The following is a 27,791-nucleotide window of genomic DNA, read 5'->3' as shown; positions in this document are numbered from 1 at the left end:
TAGTGAGTGGTACAGATTCAAAAAAGATTGGATAAATGATTGAAGGAGGGATATGGGAAAGAGGGGCAAAAAAATTTCTAATCGACTGTCATTAGTAATTCATTCATTTCAAGGCTCTCGGCCACCATTATGTCAACCTTCGACAGGAGTTATATCAAGAATGTCCCAGCTGACTGCATCACAGTGTGGTTCAGTTGCTCCGGAGATATGGATCGGAGGTCAATCCACAGAACCATCAGAGTGGCAGAGAGGATCATTGGAGACTCCATTCCGCCCCTCCCCCCATCCCACCATTGACGTGATCTACCAGGATCATTGTCTGAAGAGGCTGCTCCTGTCAGGAAAGAGATACAGCAGGATCAGAGCCAGCACCACCAGGCAGTGAGAATGTTGAAAGACCAAAGGAATTACTTATATTAACCATCTGCGACACTCATATTCAGGAAACAATATTTATTTATATATTTGTATTTATGAATAATTGTCCTCCATATGTATTGTTATGAATGTGTGTTATGACTGGTGGTGGATCTGCATGTTTTTCACTGAGGACCAGAGAATGTTATTTCGTTAGGTTGTATTTGTGCAATCAGATGTCAATAACCTTGACTTGACTTAATCTGCTCCTTGCTAATATAAATAGGCCAGCAGTATTAATCCTAACTGTTTAAATGGGAGGCCTGGTGACAGAGTGCTGATCACTGACTTTGCAAACTACCTAGCCACCAGTGAGGTTAATTCCTTATTGCCTCATTGAGAGCTGGAATTTTTTAGTACTTGTAATTGTTGGCAAGCAGCAATCCAGGCTGTGCTGAGATATTCTGGCACAGCTGGACCACTGAATGAATGAGCGTCTCTGACTAAATGAGATCCTAGGTATGAAAAATGATGTCTTCCATGCAAGATCAGCTGAGATGTCCTCCTTCTTAAAAAACATGGATTCCCCTCTACTGCCATCAACCTGGCTCTCACCCGCTTATCCTCAATTACCCACACATCGGCCTTGGCCCACACATCCACCCTGGACCCCTAACGTCCACGCACAACACAGACAAGATTCCCCTTGTCCTCACCTACCATCTCACCAACCTCTGCATCCAACATTTCATCCTCCACCATTTCTGCCACCCACCGAGTGATCCCACCACCTGGCATACCTTCCCCTCTCCTTCCTTCACAGCTTTCCTTAAGGACCAGTCCTTAATATCATAGGCATATATAGGGTATGGCAGCTTGGCCACTTGAAGGGGGATGCCATTGTCCTCACCTCACCTGCCCAATATCCGAGTCCCTAGCCCAACAATGAATCTCCATCCCAAGGGTGCAGAGCTGCTGGGGCTCATTTGAGTGCCCCGGACGACCACTCCGGCAACTCACTGGGTCGCTTCGGGCTGGCATCTCAATGGGCCACTTTGGGGCCGCTCCAGCACCCCAATGTTCAATGCAAGATCAATGGGTAAAAATGGCCATCTTCCTTACCCAAAATCCCCCATGCAAATGGAACTGTTCTGCTAGTGCCAGCACCAGGGAAACATAGAGCAGTACAGGGGACAACCACTGTACCTGCAGGTAGGAAACCTGGGAGGTTGGCCTCACCTACCAGCTGTCATTCACCGGCCTGTATAAAGACTCAAGCTGGCCCCTTCAGGGTCAGTCTGACACATGGAGCTAGCAAGATTCTGTACAAGTTTAAGCTAATTAAAGCCTGTTGTACAGTCTGTGGATTTTGCGTCAGAATTATTCGCGCAGTAGCGCTCACAATTTAATTAGCTCAAAATTAAAAAGATCACGGAAAAGTTCCTCACCATCAAGGGGCTGGATATTCACCCTCAACACCCAAGTGCTCCAGCATACTTCGAGATCTGGAAGCATGTGACTGAGGTGATCATCCACACACAGGCTGAGGTCGTCAATACAAACGAGAAAAAACTCATGGTACTACACTTCAAGCTGGGCCCGCGCACTTTCCAGGCTATGTGAGACTGCACAGATATCGAACTAGCTATGGTTGTCCTGGAAGCCATGTACCGGCCTCCGATGAACATACTCTACACCCGGTACCTGCTCAGCATTAGGGAGCACCATCCAGGAGAGATGGCAGACGCTTACCTGGAGATACTGTAAGAACTAGTACACCCATGCATGATCGAAGCTGGGGTGACTGCTGGGAGGTGGAACGACTTGTTCGAAATGCCTGCGTGCGAGGGTTGCAGTTGAGGGTGACCTGACAAAGACTGTTGGAGGAGAACAATTCATCTCGTACAAGGATCATGGAGGTGGTTCGCTCCCTAGAAGCTATAGCTCACCATGTAGAGCCCTTTGATGTTCACCTTCCCCAACTGCTGGCCTGGCCAATGCCAACAACAGCAGTTGCTGAGGAGCCCCCCATGGAGGAGAGAATTGCAGCCGCTGATGCAAGTACTGCAGGTTCCGGTGTGGGTCAGACAGGTGCTCCCGAAAGAACTGCCCTGCTCCTGTCCTCCTATCTATGTCTAATTATGGCCTTTAGCCTCTTGGCCTGTACTCCCCCACCCACTCTATTTTCCCTCTTCCCCCAGCCTTTTTATTTATGCACCTGCCTGCTTTTTGCTTTTTCTTGACAAAGGGCTCAGATCCAAAACGTTGGTTATATATCTTTACCTCCTTTTGATGCTACATGACCTGGTGAGTTCCTCCAGCATCTTTGTGTTTTCACCACATTTGCACACGTCCCACCTTTGAGCAAGGTTATCCAATGGGTAGTATGGCAGGGATGGTCAGCCATAGGAAATGGTGCACAGAATGCCAAATATTCTGGTTATCAGCTGGTATTGGGTGTCATGAAAATCAATAATTTTGACAATGATTTCTTTGAAGCCTTCAGTATTGACCGTAAGTATGCCTGATGATATCTAAACCTCAAGACCAAAACAAAGCAAAGCAGTTTGGGATCAGGCAGCAGTACAAGATTCTCAAACTGATAACTTTGTGTTTGGGGTTATCAGTAAACTGGGTCACTTAAAGATTATTATATTGTTTAAACCAGTTTGGAATGGATACAAACATATGGGAATGAGGCTATAAAGGAAAGGAAAGTTACTGAACTTGAGTTCTAGCCCCAAATTGCTCTGTACTTGGAAAAACATTCAGTATTTTCTATAGAAAGGTTGTATTCTAATTTGCAAAGAGCGGACATGATTTTAAAAGTTAAATTTTAATTCATTCTGTCCACTGCAATATGGCAGTATGCAAATAGGGGTCACAGACTTCATCAAGACCTGCGTGGATGAATGTGTGCCCACATGCAAATACCAGGTGTTTCCCAACCAGAAGCCCTGGACGAATCAGAGAATTTGCAACCTGCTGAGGGTGAGAGCAAGGGCGTTTAAGGCCAGAGATTGGGATCTTTACAAGAAGTCAAGGTGCAACCTGCAAAAGGCTATCACTGAAGCAAAGTGACAATTCCGGAGGAGGCTAGAGACAGAGTTAGATACACTGTTATGTCTCTGTGTTACTTGGGAGGGTTCTTAAAAATAACTTAGAGATATAAGATTCAGATAACAAAACAGATTTTACTTGCTGATGCCTTCCACCATGTCAGGAAACTGTTCACACACTCACATATACATATTCATACGTCCTACGATGGTGCACTACAGTTACTACAGTGAGAAGGGTGTATTCTTACACAGTTACAAATAGTTCACATTATCTAAACTATATAACATCCCTTCTTCTCAAGATAAAGAAAAATTTAGTGTTCTTTATCACTTTGTTTCCAATGCAACTTAAGTAACTGAACTTGGTACACTAGTTTATTTACACAACTATTTTTAAATAGTTTTTATTGCACTGGGGGCAGTAGATTGCTTCACCATCTTGTGGATTTGGCTGTGACTATTAGGCTCTGTGTTGCTGGTGCACATGCAGGTGATGTAGCTTGTTGTGCTCCACCTGACAACTGCTGTGTTGATGTTTCGGTATGAGTGGTTGTGGTCTCTTCACTTTATACCTCATTTTCTATTGGTGTTGCAGGCTTTGCTGGTATTAAAGCTTTCCGCTTCATCACATCTTGTGTCGGCCGGATGTGAATTCTGTTCCTCCTCAGCTGATTGCCAGAGTCTGTCTCGGCTATGTATGATCTTGCTGTCTCAATTTCTCTGATGACCTTAGTTCTGCTGAGATGTCTTCTAGTGTTGGTATTTGGTAGTGACTCCATTTTATTGCTTGATTTAAGTCTTTATGGTCCAGACATATTCTCAAGTGGCCATTTGGTTTGTCTTTGACCACTATGGAATTTACCCCGTCAGTCACTCAGTCACTTTGGCTTTGACTTGAATCCTTTCCATGTCCTTTAGTTCTTGCTCCAGCTTCTTCTTAAGCTCTAGTGGACCTTCCCTTGGAGCAGGGATGACGGGTTTGCCATTTGGATCTATGGAGATGTAATATTCAAAGTCTCCAAAACATCCAACTGAATCATCAAAACATTCTGGGTACATGTTGCTTGATCATGGGTCCACCATAGGCTGTTAATATGACATTTGCTGTTTCCAATGCACCGTCTTTTGGATATCCTTTTATTATGTTCTCTGGGAACATCTGACGGTAGAGTCTGAGTGGAAGGACGTTACTTTGTGATCCAGTCTCCAGCTTCACCTTTAGGCTAAATATCATTGGCTTGTTGCGGGTTGTCCTCTGTATTTGGATCCTTGTGTGCAACTCACTTCCTTCTTTCATCTCACCCAATATCTCGTGAAGGTGTATGGATTTTACGTCCAGTATCTGGGTGTCAGAGTTCTCATTGTTGTTTCCTTTTCTGTTTCCTTCTCCTTGTCTTTTTTCTTCACTGGTATTACTGTTTTCTTCATACCAATCTTGCATATCTTTGGCCAATGGTTTGCTTTACCACAGGCTCTCCATTCAGAACTGTAAATGGGGCATACAGTTTCGGTCATCAAAGGAGTGTTGTCTGCCGCACTTCCTGCAGGTCTTGGGGAGCTTGCATTTCTCTGATTGTGTTCTTTATAGCATCAACCCTTCCTTCTCTTTGCTGTGGGTGGGTCTGCATACATAGGGATTTCATTTGCGTCCTCATGGCTCCGAAGGCTCTGGGTGTGTCTATATCTTTAGCCAGCTTCAGGCTATCCTTCCCTATAAGAGACTTTTGCACTTCAGGATGGGCACTCCCCCAATATTAGTTGATAAACTAATCTTTCCTCTATATCCTTAAATCTGCATTTTGCAGCAACAATTTTTAGTCTAGTTTTATCAGTCTCTTGCATTAAGCCTTGAAATTCATAGTGTTTAATTCTATGATTAGACCTGGGTTCAAGGTGAGAAGCAAACTTTGCAAATATCTGCTCTGAATCATTTTTCTCCACCTCTGTAAGCCCCCAGCTATTAAATAAGTCAAGGCCTCACTCCCCTGTCCAGAGAAGTCTATAACTGATCTTCTCTCTGCTGTTGCATTTTTTAAAATAGCTTTTGAATGCTAAACTGTACTTCTGCTGAAACCTTTTAAACGATTCCACAATGTCTTCAGCCTCCCAGTCCATCACTGGGTGAACTGCTGATGCTCCAGCCATTTTTTCCAATAATGTTTTTCCTCTTCTTCCCCTTCATATTTCAGTGACTTACAATCAATTGTATGGCTTTATTCCTGTTCTCTTATACCGCTGCCACCATGTTATGTCTCTGTGTTACTTGGGAGGCTTCTTAAATAACTTAGAGATGCAAGATTCAGATAACAAAAGAGACTTATTGATGCCTTCCACCATTTTCACGTTCACATATACATATACAAACTCCCCACAGTGGTACACTTCAGTTACTACAGTGAGAAGCATGTATTCATACGCGGTTACAAATAGCTCACATTCTCCTGACTATATAACAAACACAATAGATGGCTGTGATGCTTCACTACCCAATGAGCTGAACACCTTCTATGCCCACTTTGAGAAGAAAGACTAGAATCCCTAAAAAAAGCTGACGACCCTGTGATATCTGTCTCTGAGGGCGACATTAGAATGTCATTCAAGAGGGTGAACCTTCGCAAGGCATCACACCCTGGTGGTGTGCCTGGCAGAGTAATGAAAATCTACACCAACCAACTAGCCGGAGTGTTCATGGACATTTTCAACCTCTCACTGCAGCAGTCAGAGGTTCCCACCTGCTTCAAAAGGGCATCAATCATCCTAGTACCCAAGAAGAGTAGCATGAGTTGTGTCGACGACTACCACCCAGTAGCACTAACTTCTACTGTAATGAAATGCTTTGAGAGGCTGGTCATGGCTAGAATTAACACCTACTAAGCAAAGATCTGGACCCACTGCAATTCGCCTATTGTCACAATTGCTCTATAGCAGATGCAATATCACTGGCTTCCACTCAGCTCTGGATCACCTTGAAAACAGCAATTCATACATATTCATACATATGAATTGGAAACAACATCTCCTCCTCACTGATTATCAACACAGGCGCATCTCAAGGATTCGTGCTTAGCCTACTGCTCTACTCCTTATACACCCATGACTGTATGGCGAAGCACAATTCCAATGTTATCTACAAGTTAGTCGATGACCCCACAGTTGTTTGCAGAATCACAAATGGCAATGAGGAAGCGTACAGGAGAGAGACAGATCAGCCTGTTAAATGGTGTAATGACAACCACCTTGCACTCAACATCAGCAAAACCAAGGTGATGATCGTGGACAAGGAGAAAGTCAGGGGAACACGACCCAGACCTCATTGAGGACTCAGTAATGGAAAGGGTCAAGAACTTCAAATTCCTGAGTGTTGACATTTTCGAGGATCTGTCATGGAGCCTCCATGTTGATGCAATCACAAAGAAGGCTCACCAGTGGCTATACTTTGAGAGGTGTCTGAAAATTCAGAATGTCACCGAAGACTCTCGTAAACTTCTACAGGTGTACTGTGGAGAGCTTTCTGGCTGGTTGCATCACTGACTGGTATGGAGGCGCCAATGCTTAGGACAAGACATCACAGGCACCAGACCACTCCATTGTGGACATCTATATGAGGTGGTGTCTTAAAAAAGCAGCCTCTATCCTCAAAGACCCCCACCACTCAGGCCACACCCTCTTCACTCTGCTACCATTGGGACAAAGGTGCAGGAGCCTAAAGACAACCACTCAACAGTACAAGGACAGCTTCTTCCCTGCTGCCATCACATTCCTGAATGATCAATGAACCAAAGGGACTGCCTTTCTTTCTGTGCACTATTTTGTTTATATAGTAATGTTGTAAGATGGTCATAACTTGTGTGTTTCCTCTATGTCGCTGCTGCAAAACATCAAATTTCATGACTTATTCATGACAATAAATCCTGATTCTGTTTCTGATTCAAAAACTGAATTTTAATCACAGAAAATGTTAATAAGTTTGACTAAGTAATATAAAATAATTATAAAACTTATACCTTTCTCTCTAGCTCCTTAGTCCAGAGGTGTTCTCATATTAGTTAGCTTAGTTCAAATGTGTTCATGATTTTCACCCAATCTGCCGAATGAAGAATAACACATTGAGAGTTTACAGGTGGTCCCCTATGTACGACCTATGCAACTTACAACCATCTGTACATGTGGCTGAAAAAAAAATACTGTATAAATGTTTTTAAATGAAGAAAAAAATAGATGTATATATAAAAATTGTATATATAAAGATCCAGGGGCTGTTTATTTTGACGGACCAGCGTGGCGGCGGCCACGTCCAGGAGGGCGCCGAGACTCTGCTGCCACCGAATATGTTCTATTTTCGGGACACAAAGGCAGAGACAGACCCAGTGTTTGAGATGGGAGAGGTGAGCGCAGGCCAGGTGCCGGTGGTGGTGGACAGTCTGGGCTGAGGACAAAGTGCCACGGCTCCAGTTTAAGAATGTGTTGGCCAAAAGGAACATATGTCTGATTTGCATTCATTTCAAGATCTGACCAGTCAGTCAGAATGGAACTTGAACATATGTCAGGGACCATCTGTATTTAATGATGGTACAAAATGCCGATGAAACATTTTATCACTGTTGCTAAAAATCCACTCTAGCTCCATGTGAAATGAAAAGCAGGAAGATGGTTATAACCATTATGTCAGTGGCCTGTGAGATGTGATCATTGATGATCAAGATTTTCCTTCTTTCACTACCACGATCATCTCAATGATCTCTTCACCAATTCTGGACCTCTCCTTGCCAATGTATATTCTATGGTTTTGCAAGTGAATTATGATAAAATTATGAATTCCTTAGTATGCAGTCCATGCAGTGACCATCAGCAGCTGGAAAAGAAATACGGTTGACAATCCAATGATCAAAGTGGCAATGGTATAAATTCATGGTGAATAATGAGAATACATGCAGGTGGGCAAGGTGGACAATATTTCAGTTATGCACTTGTTTAGTTACCTAAAACCTTTTTATGGTGATAGCAGGTTTATTCATTTTAATTGTAAGGCTTGGCCTCAGAGCACTCAGAAAAAACTCCAGGAAAGCAGTTATGGAGTATGAGGAAAGAAGGTTCTATATAATTTTCCACAGTCATTGTAATGATTTTCCTTTTAATTTTGTTGTTTTGAATGACTCCTGTCAATTTTCTCCATCCTCAGCAGGTCTGGGCTACCCAATCCCAATGAAATTGGAGCATACAAGTGAGTACTATTTCTGTTGAACTTTCATACTCAGATGAAGCTCACCCATAGTTATCATGTCATACAACTTTGTAGAATCTTTTTCTGGTCTACTTTCAGCTCACATTTCTAAGATAATAACAGGATCCTGGCTTCTCATTGCCACAAAATATGCAGCATTATTGGGTTAATATGATTTTATGGGACTGACTTGGGTTAGGGTTAGGGTTGGGGGGTTAGGGTTAGTGTTAATTTTGGAGTCTGGAATCAACAAAGTACCAGGACAGCAACTCGCATCTATTTTTAATTGAATTCCGCATTCAGCATGGAACTTCAGAGGCACGATTCTGCTTACAGAAACTTGTTTGGAAATGGTAAAAGAAAGAAATGTTGTAGAAGCAGCCGTTGAAATAGTTTTCATTCCTAAGAGATTATGAATTATATCCCATGTGTTTTATGTAATAGAATGCTCATAATTTTAAATATACTGAATTATTTCTTCTCTAGTATGAGAGGACCCTAGTGATTTCTCCCAGCTCTTCCAAAACAAATATATTCTATAAACCTTACACTAATAGTAGAAGTTAACAAAGGCTTACCATACTGCAGTAACACTATATCACCAGCCTTCTGCCAAAAAACAAACCAAACACCATCTGCAGATGCTTTGAAAGATTCTGTTTAATGCAGAACACAGCACAATTTCAGAAAACAAGATTAGGAACACAGAAGTCTGAATCAGGAGCACCACATTGACCAAATATCTAGCCCTCTAATTGATTACAATCTGTTAATTACACAAACAAAAAAATTGCTTTGGCAGGGGGAAGCAGGGATAGATCATTTGAATCTTGTTTCATTTCTTTATTAGGGTGAAAAATCAGCAAAAGTTAAGAAGTCTAAATCCACAGAAAGCATTGGGAACACAGTCAATAGATTGAGAATAAAAGTTACAGATTGGTGTGGGGCTGGACAAAGTTCTTAGGAAAGTGCACACATGAAGTATTTACTTCTCATTACCATGGCTATCAATCTTCATTATAGTAAGTGGACTGACATTACAATAAATATCTCACACTGCTAACATTCTGACTAAATCAGAGATTGGTGGTGTGAGAATCGTGTGTCTTGCAACTGCAGAAAATGTTTGTAATGTCCGCAGAGAAGAGAAAAAAAGCAATGTGAGGTTTATAAATTTGGAAGGGGTGGGTTTTGATGTCTCAGCTGCTATTTACTAGCTTTTTACATGTCAGTCACAGAATCCTCAGTTGTCCAATTTGGCATCTGATGATGTTAGGATGAAAAATCACCCTTCACAAAATCCAATTTGTTAGCTTCAAAAGAATGCCTGGCACCTGAATTCCTTTCACTATTTAGTAATATGGGAATAAAATTTTACAAGTTTAAATCAAAAAAAAAGTTTAATTTAGCCAAGTAAGGATCTCAAAAACTATGAGATTGCATGAAAACGCAATGACGATAATGAATTTGTTGTTATATGCATTGTACAATTTACATATGCACCAAAATTCTTACCTCCCACAGCACACTTTGGCCTCACCAATGCCCTATATGATTGGAGCAGAACCTCTCTGGTCTTAAATTCAACCCCTCTAACAATGAAGGCCAACACTCCATTTGCAATCTTGATTACCTGCTGCACCTACAATCAACCTTTTGTGATTCATGCACATACACTCCCAAGTCCCACTGCACAATAGTATGTGGCAATCTTTCACTATTTCAATTATAATCTGATCTTCTATTTTTACAGTAAGCATCATGGTTAGTGCAACACTATTACTGCACCAGCAACCTGGGGTTGAATCTGGCAATGTCTGTAAGGAGTTTGTACATTCTCTCTGTGTCTGTGTGGGTTTTCTCCAATGCTCCGTTTTCTTCCGATCCTTCAAAACGTATGGGGGTGGTAAATTAATTGGGGTAATTGGACAGCATGGATTCTTGGGCTGGAAGGGAAACATCCATTTCTCCCAACTCTCTGCCCTCTAATAGTTAACCAATCTTCTATCTATGCTAATACATTACCCCCAGCTCCATGCATGCTAATCTTATGCAGAACTCTTTTATGCAGCACCTTACACTAGACAACAGTTTTTTCAAGATGTTTGCTTACTTGAAATGAAATTGGGGAATATGATAGACAACTTCAAGCTGAACACAAAGATAATTTCTGATTTGCTGTATCAAATAGGAAGTTGGAGGAACATTAAATTAACTTTTATTGAATTTAGTTTGTTTAATCGCAAAATGATGCTGACATCAGTGTTCCCTCTCAGCTGTGTGTGTGTACACATGCACAAACATTCTGCATGCACGTGCGCACTTGCACAAAATGGACTGTGTATGTGCGCATGAGTTCAGAGGTACACGCAGTGATTTCCTTTGTGTGCGTGCATACTGATCATTTGGGCACACGCGCACAGCTTACAGGGAGAACTGGCTGACACATTGTGTTAGTTCAACTGACCTAAAAATGATCATAGCTTTGGCCAAGAGCTGACATATCCTGAACTGTCAGACACATTGCTAAAACCAATCCAAGTGAAAATTCAAAGCAACATTGGAAGGCTTGAAAGCCTTTTAACATTTGGTTTAGTCACTGTGGTTCTCTATTATAAATAAAGCTTTGAACTTGGATAAATTAACTCTGAGTGGGAATTGAGAATTATTCAGAGGAGTACTAGAAACTATTAACTTTTGGTCAGGTGATAATAGATATTGATAGACTAGAGGCAGGATAGTGATCAGCAACTAGAGTGGGTATCTCTGACTGCCTTTCTGATTACACTGGACAACAAGTTTTTCACAAAAGGTTTGCTTCCTGAAAAGAAATTGGGGATTATGATAGACAACTTCAAGCTCAATACAAAGATCATTTGCCGTATCGTGTAGGAAGTCGGAGAATTATTAAATTAACTTTTATTGAATTTAGCATGTTTAATCACATAATGGTGCTGACACGTTGTGTTAGTTCAGCTGACCTAAAAATGTTTGCTGCTGATTTTCATTTGTACTCAGCATCTGATGCCTCTCATGTCAGTGTCCAACAATAGTCAGTCAACATTGATGGATTCCAGATCCCCTGATACTGCTTTTCCATGCTCACAATGTCCTGATGAAAGCTTTCACCATGTTCATCACCGACTGCACCAAAATCAGCAGGGAAGGAGTCCAAGTACGAATGCAGAAAATGAATTTTTAATGACATGTTGTACTTCATGGTTTTGTATGCTTGAAGTCAGGGTTGGCACCATAACATGTTATAGGGGGGCATTAGTGAGTTAGAGGGGGCAGGGACTGACCTATTGGTGGGGGGGGGGGATGTTAGCAAGAGCATACCTATTATTGAGACTATTCCTTCGATGTTGGATAGGAGGGTGCTCTCTTTATTGTGTCAAGCTACTGATGCTTGACGCATGCTAGTGACACGACTGGAGGCAGGTGAAGAGTCGCTAGCATGCATCATCCTAGACGCTATAGATGCTACTGACATGGGACGGAGTGGGGCCAGGGATTACCATGACTGTATGGGGGGGGGAGGGCACAGGACTTTGTTGGGGGGGTGGGTGAAAGTCTGCAAATGTCCCCACAAGGTGCCGACCCCGTTTGAAGTAGACTTAAAATATGAAAGGAAATCACAAAAACAGGTTATATGTAAAAAAAATAATTCATGATAAGAAAATTTTAAGGTGATTTTTGTGATCACCAGCCCAAAATTCATAAAATGCACCCAAAAGTGTTCAGGAAGTAAAATCTTCATTGTCTAATGTTATTAAATGGCTTTTGGAAATCCAAGTATAAAACATCCACTTGTTCCTTCTATCCATATTACTAATTGTTTCCTCGAAGAACTCCAGTAAATTTGCCAAACATGACCTTTCCTTCCTGAATCCATGTCTGCCTGATAGAACAATTTGTATCCAGATGTCTCGCTATTTCCTCCTTAATGATAGCTTCAAGGTATTTCCTCAATGACAAACATTAAATTAACTTCCCTATTAACCTTCCTTTTAATTAACCTTCCTTTTTCCTTTATACTTTTTTAAACAGTGGCATTACATTTGCTGTTCACCCATCTGCCCAGAGATCAAGAGAATTTTGGTAAATTATTATGAACTCCTCTACACATACTTTTGTCCTTTTTTCAGTACCCTAGAATGCAATCCACTACCTCTTTAGTGAAAGTGATTGAATACTCACCTCCATTTTTATCTATAACTCTCTCTTTGGCATTTTTGATGTTACTTCCACTGCAAAGGCCGACACAAAGTAATCAATCAAAGCCTCAGAAATTTACACATTACCCAATATTAATAACCTTCCTGAGGCAAAGTGGCCACCTGTACTTTTCAGGGCACTCTCTTCCATTGCCAGGAAGCAAGTAAAAGAAGACCTTCTCTAGGTTGTTTATTGGGTATGAGTTACGGCTTTCTCCCTTTCTACCTCCTCACTACTCACTGTCAAGTCCAGGTGAAGCTGTGATTCTCTCACTGTTCTAACCTAATAACTATTTTTGCAACTTACAATGCTATCTCACCTGCGCCTGGGAGACTAGAGGCAGATTAAATAACGACAACACATCAGATCTCTCACTACTTCAATTCTCTATCATACTTAAGCCTCTGAAAATTATCTAACAAAATTTATTTGTTGCTTTAATTACCTCGTTCTCCCTGCCTCTCTCTCTCCCTCCACATTACTATAACTGTCTCTGCATTTTTCTCCCTCTCCCCCTTTACAACCCTTGTTTCTGACTTTGTCTCTGTTACTGTCACAAACTGTTTTATGCTTACCACTACTCGTCTTTAGTTCTGGCCATCTTAAAGACCTTAATACAGACATTGGCAGTGGAGGGCTGATTTTTTTCAGATTGGAGGCCTGTGACCAGTAATGTGCCGCAGGGATCAGTGCAGGGTCCACTATTGTTTGTCATTTCATTTTAATGATTTGAATGAGAATATAGTTAGCATGGTCAGTAAGCTTGTAGATAGTGAGGAAGGTTGTCTAAAGTTACAACACAATCTAGATCCCTTGGGGAGGTCAATCAAGGAATGGCAGATGTAATTTATTGTGGACAAGTGTGAACTGTTGCATTTTGGAAAGTTAATCTGGGGCAGGATGTCTACAATAAAATGGCAAGATCCTTGAAAATGTTGTGGAACAGAAACCCTTGGGGAATAGGTGAAGAGTTCCCTGGAAGTGGTGACACAGGTAGACAGGATGGTGAAGAAGGCATTTGGCACTCTTGCCTTCACCAGCCAGGGCACTATGTGCAGTGAACTGGAATTTAGTGTCTATATATAGATTAGATGGCCGACCCCTCCTCTTGGTTCCACCCCTGTCAGTCCCAATATACACCCTGTTTTCCTACCTTATCTCCGATTTACCTGGACTATTGTAGATACCAGCCATTAGTTGTAAGCTAATAAAACCATGTTTGTGCCCCTCACAAGTCTTCAAATTCTATCGATCATGTTACAATTTTAGTAGCTTATTTTTGAAGATGGGAAGGATGCCCTATTGAGACCAGGCATGCTCCAGGTCAATCCTCTGTCCCCAGAGGCCCCGGAAGAATTTGTCTACTAGTTGGAGTGCTTCCAGTCCTACAAAGTGCCCACCCAAGAAATCTTCCATTCTGACAGCATCTGGAGATCGACCCTCCTCTCTCAAGTCGGCCCCAAGGGGTATGCAATGTGTGAGATGGCCATTGAAGGCCTGAAGGCCCACTACATGAGACCCCAGAACGATATGCAGGTGAGACACTGACTCTCACAACGTCGGCAACAACTTGATGAATCACTGGACAACTACATCCTGGAACTATGATGAGAAGGTGCCACTATGAAGCAGTCTCAGCCAGGGTGAGGGAAGAAGAGCAAGTCCAAAATACACTCTTGGCAGGAGTGAGTTTGAAGTACGTGAGGCAGTGACTATTAGAATTGGGGAAGAAGGACCTTGCCAGTATGCTCGATCAGGTGAAATCCCTCGAATAGGCCCAACTGGGAGCAGACAACCTCGGTAATATAAGCAGCACCTTCTCAGAAAGCCAGGCCTGCAGAGCACAACTGTCCCAGGTACTGACTACCACGGCCACATGTGACTGGACAGGCCAAACACAATTGCGCCAGATGCCCCACGGAAGAGTCCATGAGTTCAGGATGCTGTAAGGGGGGCACTGGGCGAAAGTCTGGTGAACAAAGGGAAACACCAGAAAGGCTACCATGTACACAGCCCCCAAACAGTCGTACACCCCATGCCCAAGCCCAAAGTTGTGGGCCCTCTCCTCTCCATGCTGCCTGCCGCTGCCATCTTGCTGTGTCTCGTGGCAGAAACCACTATTGGAAGAGGTGCAATAGTGGGAGCGGTGGCCATCTTGCTGCTCCTTGTGGTTGACGCCACCTTTCCGGCCTTTGGATTAAGATGACATTGGCAGATGCAGCCTCCAGAGCGCTGGCATCAGTCTTCCTCGATCAAGCAAAACCTCATCAGCTGAGCAACTCGACGCTGGAGGAGAGGGTAAATGGACATCTGACAGACTGCTTAATAGATACTGACTTGACAGAGAGCTTTATAAACTCTTCGACTGCTAGGCAGTTCAGCTTAAAGATTTACCCCATGGAATATCATATCTATCTAGCATTGTAATCATATTTGGTGACTATTCAGGGGTATTTAACTGTGCACTTAACTGTAAAAGTGGGGGAATTTTACAAGTTCCGATTTGTATGTGTTGAAAGATTTGTGTGCTTCTGTGTCACCTTAAAAGCATGACCATGGAGTACTAAGGCCCACTTCCCCCAATCATGGTGCAGAACGGAAAGACCCAAAATCCAGACACTTCATGCGATCCCTCCACACTGAATATCGAAACCACCCCCCCACCCCCACCCCCCATTTCAGAACCTAATTCTCGACTGTAAGCCGATAGCTACAAAGAGCAGGCAATACAGTGCAGGGGAACAAAAATTTATTAGAGCTGAAATACAGTGCTGCTTAAGAAAAAATAAATAATTGAACATACCAACAGCCCATAGAGAGCCCAGGTGGTAATCGTGAGAGGGGAATAAAAGCCCAGGCTAGTGATTGACTATAGCCAAACTATTAATCGTTTCATATTCCTGGATGCGTACCCCCTCCCCCAAATCTCGGTCATGGTGAATGAAATTGCGCAGTACCGGGTCTATTCAACTATTGACCTGAAAGCAGCATATCACCAGTTACCGATCCGTTCCGAGGACCATCCCTACACAACATTTGAGGCAGATGGATGGCTTTATCGGTTTCTGAGGGTCCCTTTTGGTATTACGAATGGGGTCTTGGTCTTCCAGAGGCAGATGGACGAAATGGTAGATAAGTATGGGCTAAGGGATACCTTCCCCTATCTCGACAATGTTACCATTTGTGGACACAATTTGGAGGACCGCAACGCCAATCTCCAGAAGCCAAATCCCTGAACCTCACATACAATGTCAGTAAGTGCATGTTCAGGACCAAACACCTAGCCATCCTATGTGGTGGAGAATGGCATCATTGGCTTAGACCCTGAGTGAATGTGGCCCATCTTTGACTTCCCTATCCCAAGGACCATAAAAGCACTAAGGAGGTGCCTGGGCTTCTTCTCATACAATTTCCAGTGGGTACCTCATTACGCTGACAAGGTCCAGCCCTTCTTAAAATCCACCTCCTTCCCATTGTCGGCTGAAGCCCAGGCAGATTTTAACTACGTCAGGAGCTATATCGCAAAAGCCACCATGCATGCAGTGGACAAAAATGCACCATTCCAGGTGGAGAGCGATGTCTCTGACATAACTCTGGCTGCAACTCTTAACCAGGCAGGCAGGATGGTAGCTTTCTTTTCCCGCACCCTGCAACGCCATGAGTTCCGGAACCTGTCTGTGGAGAAGAAGGCTCAAGCCATTGTGGAGGCCATCAAGCACTGGAGGCACTACCTGGCAGGCAGGAAATTCAGTCTGCTCACTGATCAGTGATCTGTAGCATTCATGTTCCATAATACGAATAGGGGTAAAATAAAGAATGACAAAATCATGAGGTGGAGGATCAAACTCTCCACCTATATCTATGAGATAGTGTATAGGTCAAGTACTCTCAATGAACCTCCAGATGTCCTATCCTGAGGGAGTTGTACTGCTGCACACACCAGCCAGTTTCGGTCAATTCACAATGAGCTCTACCACCCAGGAATCACCCACATGGCCCACTCGTCAAGGCACGCAACCTCCCCTTCTCTATTGAAGACATCAGGGAGATGACCAGGTCATGTCATGCCAGGTCTGCGCTGAGTACAAACTGCACTTCTACCGCCATAACAAAGCGCACCTGATAAAGGCTTCCAGCCCCTTCGAACGACTCAGCATCGATTTCAAGGGGCCCTTTCCCTCCACCAATGGAAACATGTACTTTCTCAACTTTATCGATGAGTACTCACATTTTCCGTTCGCTATCCCCTGTCCAGACATCTCCACCGCTACAGTCATCAGAGCTCTGAACTCTATTTTTACCATGTTCAGGTATCCCAGTTATATTCATAGCAACTGGGGCCCATCGTTTATGAACAAAGAGCTACACCAGTACCTGCTCGCAAGAGCCATCACCTCGAGCAGGATGACTAGTTACAAGCCCTGGGGGAACAGCCAAGTTGAAAAGGAGAATGCAACAGTTTGGAAGGCTGTAAAATTGGCTCTCCAGTGTAAAGGCCTTCCAGACTCACGCTGACAAGAGGTTCTTCCCACCGCACTCCACTCCATAAGGGCGTTCTTCTGCACCACAACCAACGTGACTCCTCACAAACTAATGCTTGCTTTTCCAAGGAAATCCACGTCAGGGATCACTCTTCCAGCATGGTTAACAAAACCTTGACCAGTCCCGCTGAAAAACCATGAGGAGCAAAATGGATCATCTGGTTGAGAAAGTGCACCTACTATACACAAACCCTATGTATGCCTATGTAGCATATCCGGATGGCAGGAAGGACACGGTCTCGGTTAGAGATCTGGCACCTTCAGGATCTGAGGTCCCAATGCCCTCAATAGGCCAGAAATCTCCAAATACCCCGCACAGGGTTATTTACGACATGGTTCCAATGGAGCTACCATCAAATCTGGATCCCTTGAGTCCTCCTTTAAGCCTGACTATCCAAGAACCACAGGAGGTACAGGAAGAGCAAAGTCCACCAGTACTAAGGCACTCGACCAGAATAACCAGGCCCTCAGACAACCTCAATTTGTAAATAATTGTAAAAATTTGAGTTGCTGAACGTAGTCTCTGTTTTCACTCGCAGGTTCTTTTCTGAAGGGGTGAATGTATAGATTAGACCGCCAACCCCTCCTCTTGGCTCCGCCCTTGTCGGTCCCAATATAAACCCTGTTTTCCTGCCTTACCTCTGATTTACCTGAAGAATATTGTAGATATCGGCCATTAATTGTAAGCTAATAAGAGCACTTTTGTGTTCCTCACAAGTCTCCAAGTACTATCGATCACGTTATATTATGTACATAGGGATAAAACACGAGAGTCTGCAGACACCATGGTTGAAGTAAAGCACAATGTTGGAGATGCTCAACGGGTCAAACAGTGCACTTTTTATAGCAAAGATAAAAAGATACATAACCAATGTTTTAGGGTTGAGCCCATCAAAAAGATATGACAAAATGTTGGCAGACACCCAACGAAATGGGGGGGGGGAGGGCAGACCAGAGGCAGGAGGTAATAGGTGGCTAAGGGTGGAAGGATAGACCAGAAAGCAGGCATGGCATTGTGGATGGAGAGGGAAGGGAAAGGAGAACTGGAGGAAATATGAAGAAGGGAAAGGGAAGGGAGGGAGAATGGAGAGTAGGGTATCAAAGTCTGGAGAAGTAGATGTTAATGCCATCTGGTTGGAGAATGCCCAGACAGAAAATTAAGTATTGCTCCTCCATTTTATGGGGGTCTTGGTGCAACAGTACATGAGACCATGGACAGTCACGTTAGTGTGGGAGTGAAGCTTGAAATTGAAGTGGTTGGCCACTGGGAGATCCCTGATACTGATGTGTATAATGATGGTGCTCAGCAAAGTGATTTCCAAGCCTGTGCCCAGTCTCTTCAATGTAGAGAAGGTCACAGTGGGAGGACCCAATGTAGAAAATCACTCCCGCAGATACACAAGTGAAGTGTTGCTTCACCTGAAATGACTGTTTGGGACCCCGAATGGTGGCAAGGGAGGAGGTGTGGGTGCACGTGTGGCACTTACTGCGGTCACAGGGGAAGGTACCATGGGGGCAACTGATGAGATGGGATGACTAGACTCCTTCTCCTGTCCCTCCCCTCCACCATTTTGTTCGGGTCCCTTCCCACATTTTGTCATACATTGATGAAAAGCTCAAGACAAAAACATTGGTTATGTATCTTTCTCTATGATATATAAAGCACTCTATTTGACCTGCAGAGTTTCTCCAGCATTGAGTTTTTACTTTTCACTTAAGTATACAATTTGGGTCATCATGTTACAACTGTACAAGTCATTGATGAGACTGCATTTGGTGTATTCTGGGCAGTTCTGGTCATCCAGCTATCAGAAGGATATCATTGAGCAGAAAAGTTGCAGAAAGATTCATCCTGTTACCTTTGGTGGGTCAGAAGTCTTGTCTGACATCTATAATTGGATGAACGCATTAAATAATAAGGTTTGACACCACAAACTATGTATCCCAAACATCAATTTCATTGCTCACCTTAAATCTTGTCTAAGACTGAGGCTGAACCAGAGTGCTTGTAATTGTTCTAACAATGGTAAAAGAACCTGATATCATATTCCCTCCATCACTGAGATGGCCAACATTCATCTCCAATTCTTTGAATTATGTTCCTGCCTTAGAAAACCTGCAAACTCATCCATATCTTTGTTATTTCTTGATGTGACTAATATAGCAGTCTCCTGACCATCTTGTCCTTCCACATCTTTAAACACATGTAAAATGAGTCCTCCCTTTTGTCTGCAATCTCTTGACCACCTATGCATGTGTTCTCACTGACCTGCACTCCCATCTTTGTCTTCTGTCTATCATTCTTGACCAGGTCTTACACTTCCATGTCTCAGTCACATCCTCATCCTCTAATCCTCCGTGATCCTTGTACTCTTCTGCATCCTTTTTCATTCAGACTTTCATTGCCCCACCGTTGGCAGCTGTGTATTTAGAGCCTACATGTTAGTTTGCTCTCCTCTCTCATTTCTCTATCTCCCTGCTAATTTCTCTGCTTTTCAGCTCTTCCTTAACCCTTCCTTTTCAACTTGCTTTGTCCACCTGTCTCAAATCAGTATAAAATGTTATTCAATATCACTACCAGGAGGTTTTAGGAATTTTAACCAAATTATATGTAATTTACAAAAAGTAAGATGTTCATGAGTTTAATCACTCAGTTATCTCCCTTTCACAGAATGTTTCCTTTTGTACTTTCCCTGTCCTCTTTTTTCAGGGTCAATAGCTGTTTAAGGATTTCTTATCTCTAGTATCTCCCAGCTCAAAAGGAATATTGGGTTGATCTGATGCTCATTCTGTTTCTTTCTTCAGAGATTCTGCCTCAGCCGTTCAGAAATACCAGGCATGAGAGTCTAACAGCACATTTCAAAGACTATAATTTACCTCAGATTACATTGATCACTTATAGATGATCCACTGTTTAAAAATAAATGGTTTGGGAACATCCTCACACAATAGAGAGTTGCTGTGCAGAAAACACCCAGACCTGCTATTAGCCACGTTGCACTGCCCTTGATAGGTATGATCACTGCAGGGTGTGGTGTGATCTGTCTGTTCTCGTTTACAACTTATTTTTCCGAACTCTGGCTTCACGACTCGGCTGCTGTAGGTCGACCCTGAGTGCATATTTTGCACATCCTGTATGTTTGTAATTTGCTCAATTTATCAGATGTGGGCATTTTTACCAGGGCCAGCATTCATTGACTATTCTCTCATCTCCCTTGAAGTTGACTGAACAATTGATCTTTTGCAGCTGAATAACAAATTCATATTTGGTGTTTTTTTTGGGAAGTGTACAACTGACTAACTTGCTGAGCCACCTCAGAAAACACACAAGAGCGAAGCATATTGGGTCATGAAGTCACACAGCAGATTTAGTGAACTGGTCCAGAAGCAGGGCTTCAACCTACAACTTTGTAGGACCACTTTTCTGCATGGATGCTACCTGACCCACTGAGTTCCTCCAGCAATTTGCTCTGCTTTCCAACATCTTCAAGTCCCTTGTCTCTTGAGTGAACTGGTTATTATTTCATGACCATCTGATAGTTTTATGATCTTGATTTTTTTAATACAAGTTTTTCATCTGCCATGGTGGTATTTGAACTTGCTTTCTCTGAAACTCCGGCCCTGAATTACGTTTGGTAACATAACTGTTATAATAACAGTTACCATAAAAAGTTATATCTTGCTTCCTCCTCCCTCAGCAAAAATTATAACCAAACATTTATTTTCACAATGAAAATATCTATTTTGAAAACATCTGTTTTCACCTTTTTTTCTTGCTAATAATCTCTTAAACTAATAACAAAGAAATAAAATGTGTTTTGTTTCTCTCCCACCAATCAATAGAAGTTGCGCAATTTAAATTTAAACCTTTTTATTCAGAAGATGGGGTTCCAATCCAAGGTAAGAACATTAGTTTGACATAAGATTTGCAAAGTATACAAAATCCTTGATCTCCAAGAAGAGAAACAGTGAATGTGTGAACACAAATAATTCTGTCAGTCAGAATTCTATTTACTGAATGACCCTGTACCCAATGAAGCTCACAATGTAGCAATCCCATGAGATGCACATTAATAGAGTTGTTAACTTTTGCCCCTTGCCTTCCTAATTGGAAACAGGACAAACTATGACATGCTTTCAAAGACTTGTGAAATATGTATGTTCCATTTTCCCATGGTTTTCAATAGATAACAATGAAAAGAGAGATGCCGAATCCTTTCCAACTGGATTAACTCTCAGAAAATATTGTGAATAAATCACATTTATTTTCACTTTCAAAAGAAAATTGAGAGGTAAAGCTTAGAGAAGTCACTTTTGCTCTATTTTTTAGATCTACTCTGACACTGTTCCTTATCTTTTTGGGTATTCAGCAATAGGCCAAAAGCAAGATTCCAGAATTTGGATACCACCATGTAGGGAAATGTAGCGTTACTCAATATTTTAGAATCTTAAAATAATGAATTTATAAGACTTGGTTCCAGCCAATTGAATGAAGCTCTCAAGGAGACAGCTAAACTCCTTGCATTGTTGAAAATCAAAAGTAGCAGAAATAGAATGTCCACGAATGAATGAACTCCCTGTATCTTTACTCTCAGAAAAATCATTCAAGAACTGAGAACAAAGAGGTAGTTCTTTAGCTGTATTAAATATTTTCCTTATTGATGGCAGGCCCATAAATAATGTATAAGAAGTAATGATTATGTGTCACTGGGTGAGGCAATGTTGAGAAATGTTGTTATGCTAGATATCTTCTGTGTTGCAATTCTGGACTTTCAGTCCAAAATGGTTGTTTGCTGAAGTAAATGCAGATTGCCTTGTACAATTCGTGCAGGGATTAGTAGCAGGCTGTCAGAGTGGGGGGTGGTGGGGTGGAAGCGGGGCAGTGGGGTCAGGGTGGGAGCTGGTGGCAGGCTGTCAGAGTAGGGGGGTGGGAAGTGGGGCAGTGAGATCAGTGTGGGAGCTAGTGGCAGGCTGTCAGGAGGATGCAGGGCAATGGGACCAGTGCAGGTGTGCTGGTGACACAATACTAATAAAATTTAACAACTTTTGGTCATTACTAATAGAATTATAACTCAACCACGCTTAAACTGGAAGTTGATGCCATTCTACTTCCGGTCGGCTTGTTGGTTCCTAACTAGGTGTTGTTTGTAAATTAGATGTTTTTAACCTGAGGGCTGCCTGTATTCTTATAATGACGACTTGTAAGTTAAAATGGTTGTGATTTAGAATTAAACCAGATAGCTTTTTAAATACTCATAAATTAACAAAGGAGCATTAGAGGATGATCCTTTTCATAAAGATTGTTTTCCTCTCTAAGGAAATTAATTTTCAGAAATCACAGGCAAGACAATGTCATAAATCCATCATTTCCTTAACAGGTTAGGAATATAATGTTTCCCATTTGAAAAAGAAAAATTTCCAGCTCATATGTTTCATCTTTACATTTTATAAACAATTAGCACTGGTAATGAAAAGTCCAGTACTGCAATTTAAAAGGCAATATTTTCATGCACTTTTTCTCCTTGTTCACAGAACTTGCTGATTAAGGTGGCTTTTAGTTTATCACTCATCCAGATAATGATAAATTTTAGAAGCTCTACTTATATTCAGTAAAGGAAATGGAGAATTTGATCTGGTAATAAACAACCTCAGTTAGAGTAGTCTGTGTGTTGTCGGATGGTTTACAATTGTCCTCAGTATAACTAACTGGACTGCAGGAAATTTCAGCATCACTTTCTATTGATGAATCATTGCCCATTAAAAGCCTCATAGCTATTGAAGTGTGGAAAAAACTTGGTGTGGGTTCAAAGACAAACTTCACTTGGTGATTCTTTGCAGCATTGGGAAACCACATTATGAGCAGAGCCAAGTGAACTGTGCTTTCATGAGAAAATGAAATAAAATTGAGGGAATATGGAAAATAAATTGGTGGTCTATTATTTGTATTGCTGCCATCATTTACTCTTGTTCTCTTTCTCGCCGCTTCTTTTAGTTCAATCGCTGTTAGTCAAATATTTTTCCCTACATTTCTCTACACCAAATAACAAATTCATCCTTAAAATATTGCTACGGCTACGAAGGTGTACATTTGTTACTGTAGAATCTGAATTATAGAGGAATAATCCTCTCTGTATCAATCCTTTTTGCTTTTTTAAATGCAGGTAACATTAATATATGTGTTTCCAGATATAGATTGATTGCAGTGAAGGAAATTTTGAAAGCAAAGTATTTGGCCCTGAGAACAGTACAGAGCAACAGGGCTGCACATGAGAGTCTTTTTAGGTCTCTCCGAAAAGTGGTGAACTCCCAGGAGTGGTTACTGGAGCTAATAATATTCTGCAGAACCTAAGAAAAACATATTTTACAGAGGAATCTGCAGTGCCTAACCTTTTCTTCAGATCCCAAGTTCTTTGATCGCACTGAAGCGCTCGGCTCCTGTGTGGCATGACACTTGTTTTTTTTTACGCTCCTCACAGTTCAGAACATGCCATACTGTTTCACCCTGTGTGAAGCCTTCAGTTATGCCTTCCTGCTTCAGCCCTCATGATAAATGATTGCGTTTCTCCTATCTCTAGTGCAGTAGTGGAACCCCTTTCCCCCTTGACTAAGAAAAATAGATGAAGCTGCCAGGACAAATAACTGAAGAACAAAAAAAAATGTTAATGGTTCACAATAATTGCGGTGTTTATACATTCCCATGAAGTCCAGACATCAGCTCTGCAGTGCAGGATATCTGGGATGTGTAGCATTCTTTAAAAGTGACACAGTCTCTACAGCAATAGTGCAGCAGACAGTGAGCAACAAAGACTCAAATTTCCAGAGATACCTTGATATACATTTTAGTCCCTCACGTCCAGAGAAGACCAGGAATGTCAGTCTCAGAAGGACTGATGCAGACACCTGCCTTTTCACCTCTGCTCCCTCCCTAGAGACGCTACCTAAGATACTGAAAACTATATACAGCTCAGCTATTATTGCACTAATCAGTGTGATCCTAGAACTTCAGCTATTCCACACCAAAACATTTCACGGAAAGTGCTAATTTTAATGTAAATAATTCCTCCAAACATTGCCAGATGTATTCAGATATAGCATTTGCTACTTTTTAATACAAAGAATTAACCCTAAAAGCATTAGTAGCAGATGAGCATAAATATCCCTTGAGTTGCCCATTTTATTTTAGGGTCTCAGATTTACCAAAGCTGAAAATATTCTTTTATACCATATCAATCTCAAGTGTAATTTTATTATTGGACTAAGCTGCATTACATTAATACAGTAAAACCCCTGGTATCTGGCTCCTATGGAGATTGGCAGATGACCAATAAGTGTATTTTCTGGCTGCTCAAGACTTGCTCTTACCATAGCTAATTAATACACCTGCATTAAAAATAAACAGTTTAAAAGACAAAAACACTATACTGTACATACACTGAACAAACTTCAATTGCATGAATACTTAAACCTTAAAGCATTTTACTTTATTTTTAGTCACATTCTTTGAAAACATTTAACTGTCACTGCATCAGCAGGTTCCTCCCCCTCCACGGAGCCGCCTGAAAGACAAATCATAATATTATAGAGAATGAACCACCCCCCCCCCACCGACCCCCAAATTTACAGATACATTCTCTGACCAGAGAAACTCTTACTAAGAAGGAATAAGGAGACATTTTAGAGAGTCACCCCAACTGCGAGCAGCATCAACCAGTTCTTCATCCTGGGCAAAGTCATTGCTGTTTCATGCAACTTTATTCAAACTGCTATGAGCAAAATAGGGCCAAGGCAATCCACTGACTGAATATTTGCTTCCAACTTCATCAAAGATTTACGTGTTACTTCAGAGAACATTTACTTAATGTATTTTTTACCTTTTATTTCATTCTTATATATTTTTACAAAGGTATTTATTTTCCTCAATTTTTTTTTGCCCGTTCCTTAAGACTGCTGGACACTTGAATTGCAGATGACCAAAAGCAGTCAAATGGGATGAGCTTGGGTAGATGAATTAATGGCATGGACAATTAGGCTAAAGGGTTTCTTTCCATGCTGTAAAACAATAACTAATTGTTGAGTAATGAGTACTTCCATTAGACAACGTTGTGAACCGACCAAAAGCAAGAATTTTGTTCTCCTGTGAGCTTCATAATCTGTGGTATTCTGTTGTTTATTATAGTTAAGAGAGAATTATAAGAAGGAAAATGCAAGAACTATATATATGTACAGTAAAACCCTAAACCTTCCCTATCAATGTACCTGTGCAAATGTCTTTTAAATGTTACAATTATACTTGCCTCTACTATTTCCTCTGGTAGCTCGCTCCATACACCCACCACCCTCTGTGTGAGATAGTTGCCCTCAGCACCTTGCCAAATCTTTCTCATCTCACCTTATATCTATGCCCTCTAGCTTTTAGACTCCCATATCCTGGGATAAAGACTTTGACTATTTGCCTCATCTCTCCCTCTCATGATTTTATAAACCTCTACTCGGACCCTTCTCAGTTTCCTACACTCCAGTGAAAAAAGGTCCAGTTTATCGTATTGAGGAGTTTGAAAATGGTGGGCTCCACAGTTTAAGAAGTTGCTGACATCATAATATCATGAATGTCCAGTTAGATGAACCCCAGAGAAGTGACACTGACATGTGTATTAGTAACCTATTGACATCATTAAAGGATGAAAGATAGTGAGGACGAGCATGACTTTTGGTTTAGATGCTAAAGCTGTTGAAAATATGAAAAAATAATATTCTGGAAATGCTCAGTGCATCAGGCTATCTGTACTTATCCCACCTCTCCCACCACCTCTTCCCACCCCAGAAGCACATTGCCCTCAACCTGGTTTAAAGTCTCAGTAAGTCAAAAATTGAATATTTTTTTCATCTTCCACTTTACCAAATATTTATTAAAATATGTTGACAGCTTCTTCCAAACCTGCAACCTCTACTACCCAGAAAGGCAAAGACACTGAAACAGTACCACCAGATGCCTGTCTGCTTTTTGCCCATACCTTGAAGAAAGGCTCAGGCCTGAAATGTTGATACCTTCTATGAACGCTGTGTGACCTGCTGAGCTCCTCCATCCTCCAGTATTTTTGAGTTTTTACTGCTTTTAACCACCACCAACAATGGCTGGTTCTCCACTAAGTTAAGCATTATCTTGATACAGGGAGATTTTGCCCATCCCTTCTTCCAATGTGGGTCAAAGTATATAACTACCTACCTATCCAGCAGTACTGTGAGATGATCCCATTGCCACAAGAACTACCACAGCTCATGCAGGTGGCTTGGGGCCACCTCACTTTGAGCAATAACTTGTGACCTTGTCAGCGAATCTGCATCAAATCTATGAGCACAACAAATTACATCAATTGGAGCTATAGTTTTTAGCCAAGCAGCAAAATTTAACAAGAATAAAAACAGGAAATGTTGGAAATGCTCAGCGGGTCATGAAACACCTTCAAAGATGACCTGAAACATTGTTTTCCTCACCTTAGATTCTTGCAAATCTGTTTATAGGTCCTGTTTTTACCTTAGATTTTCAAGAACTGTCATTTATTAAACAAAAGTATTAAATCGTGAAGTTAATTTTGGCCTTAAGTATAAAACATAAAATATTAAACTGGCTATTCAATTTAGATGGAATGAAAAACTCAAAAAAAGACGTTAAATAATCACATGCTTTACATCCTGCTATTTTAGAACAAATCAGACAATTATCTAAAACCAAGGCACCCTATATAAACATTAAGTTTTCTGTAGTCACATAAAAAGTGATGAAATAAATTGGCCTTTTAGGTATAACCCAAAATTAACAATGGCCAAAATGAATGAGATTTTATTTTCCTCCCTTTAAGACCCAGGTTTAAAGCCAAACCATACAAAATGAATAAACATCTGCTGATTAAATGTTCTTGTATGAACCACTGAGTTTGTCACTAATTAAGAATCACTTGGAGGCCACACAGTGGACGTTGAGGGAAATGGAAAACTAATCATCCTTATGCAGTTGGCACAGTTAGTCTAAGGAGGGTGCTGCAGGATTTTGTCAAGCAAATCTGCCCTGTAAGTCTGGCTTCATTTTCACTTGGGACATAGCTATAAGACCCCTTACCTTGACAAGCAAAATAGCTGCAATTACAAAGGCAGGCCAAAAAAAATACATAAAAGGTGAACATTTTGTGATTCTGGATAAAATAACAGTCAATAAATTCTTTGAATGTCTTATTTGTTTGTTTAGTTTTTTGAATGCACTGATTAAAGAAGACTTCAATGTTTTTAAAATCTTTAATCAAGTGAGAAACAGACAATGGAACTCCAATGAACCCAGTAAATAATTCTGAATTATATCTTTAAAATTATTTTCAGTTATTTTTAATCTGATTGACCTGC

At 41.5% G+C, this 27,791-nt stretch overlaps 1 long non-coding RNA gene across 2 annotated transcripts in view; it reads right to left on the bottom strand.

Moving 5' to 3' along the window:
• The window catches only part of LOC138752342 (uncharacterized), a 90,059-nt gene that overhangs the window by 48,257 nt on the left and 14,011 nt on the right, over positions 1-27,791 (bottom strand). The window contains exons 2-4 of one of the 2 annotated variants that reach the window (XR_011350540.1): positions 26,623-26,745; positions 9,219-9,296; positions 7,424-7,503 (exon numbers count right to left, since the gene is read on the bottom strand). This is a non-coding gene — a long non-coding RNA (uncharacterized lncRNA). The remainder of the gene's footprint in view (positions 1-7,423; positions 7,504-9,218; positions 9,297-26,622; positions 26,746-27,791) is intronic. The other variant, XR_011350545.1, reaches the window with a different exon arrangement.

Source organism: Narcine bancroftii, chromosome 1 (assembly GCF_036971445.1).
Source record: "Narcine bancroftii isolate sNarBan1 chromosome 1, sNarBan1.hap1, whole genome shotgun sequence".
Taxonomy (NCBI): domain Eukaryota; kingdom Metazoa; phylum Chordata; class Chondrichthyes; order Torpediniformes; family Narcinidae; genus Narcine; species Narcine bancroftii.
The sequence above is the reverse complement of the archived record's forward strand: the minus strand, read 5'-3'. Positions and strand labels throughout refer to the sequence as shown.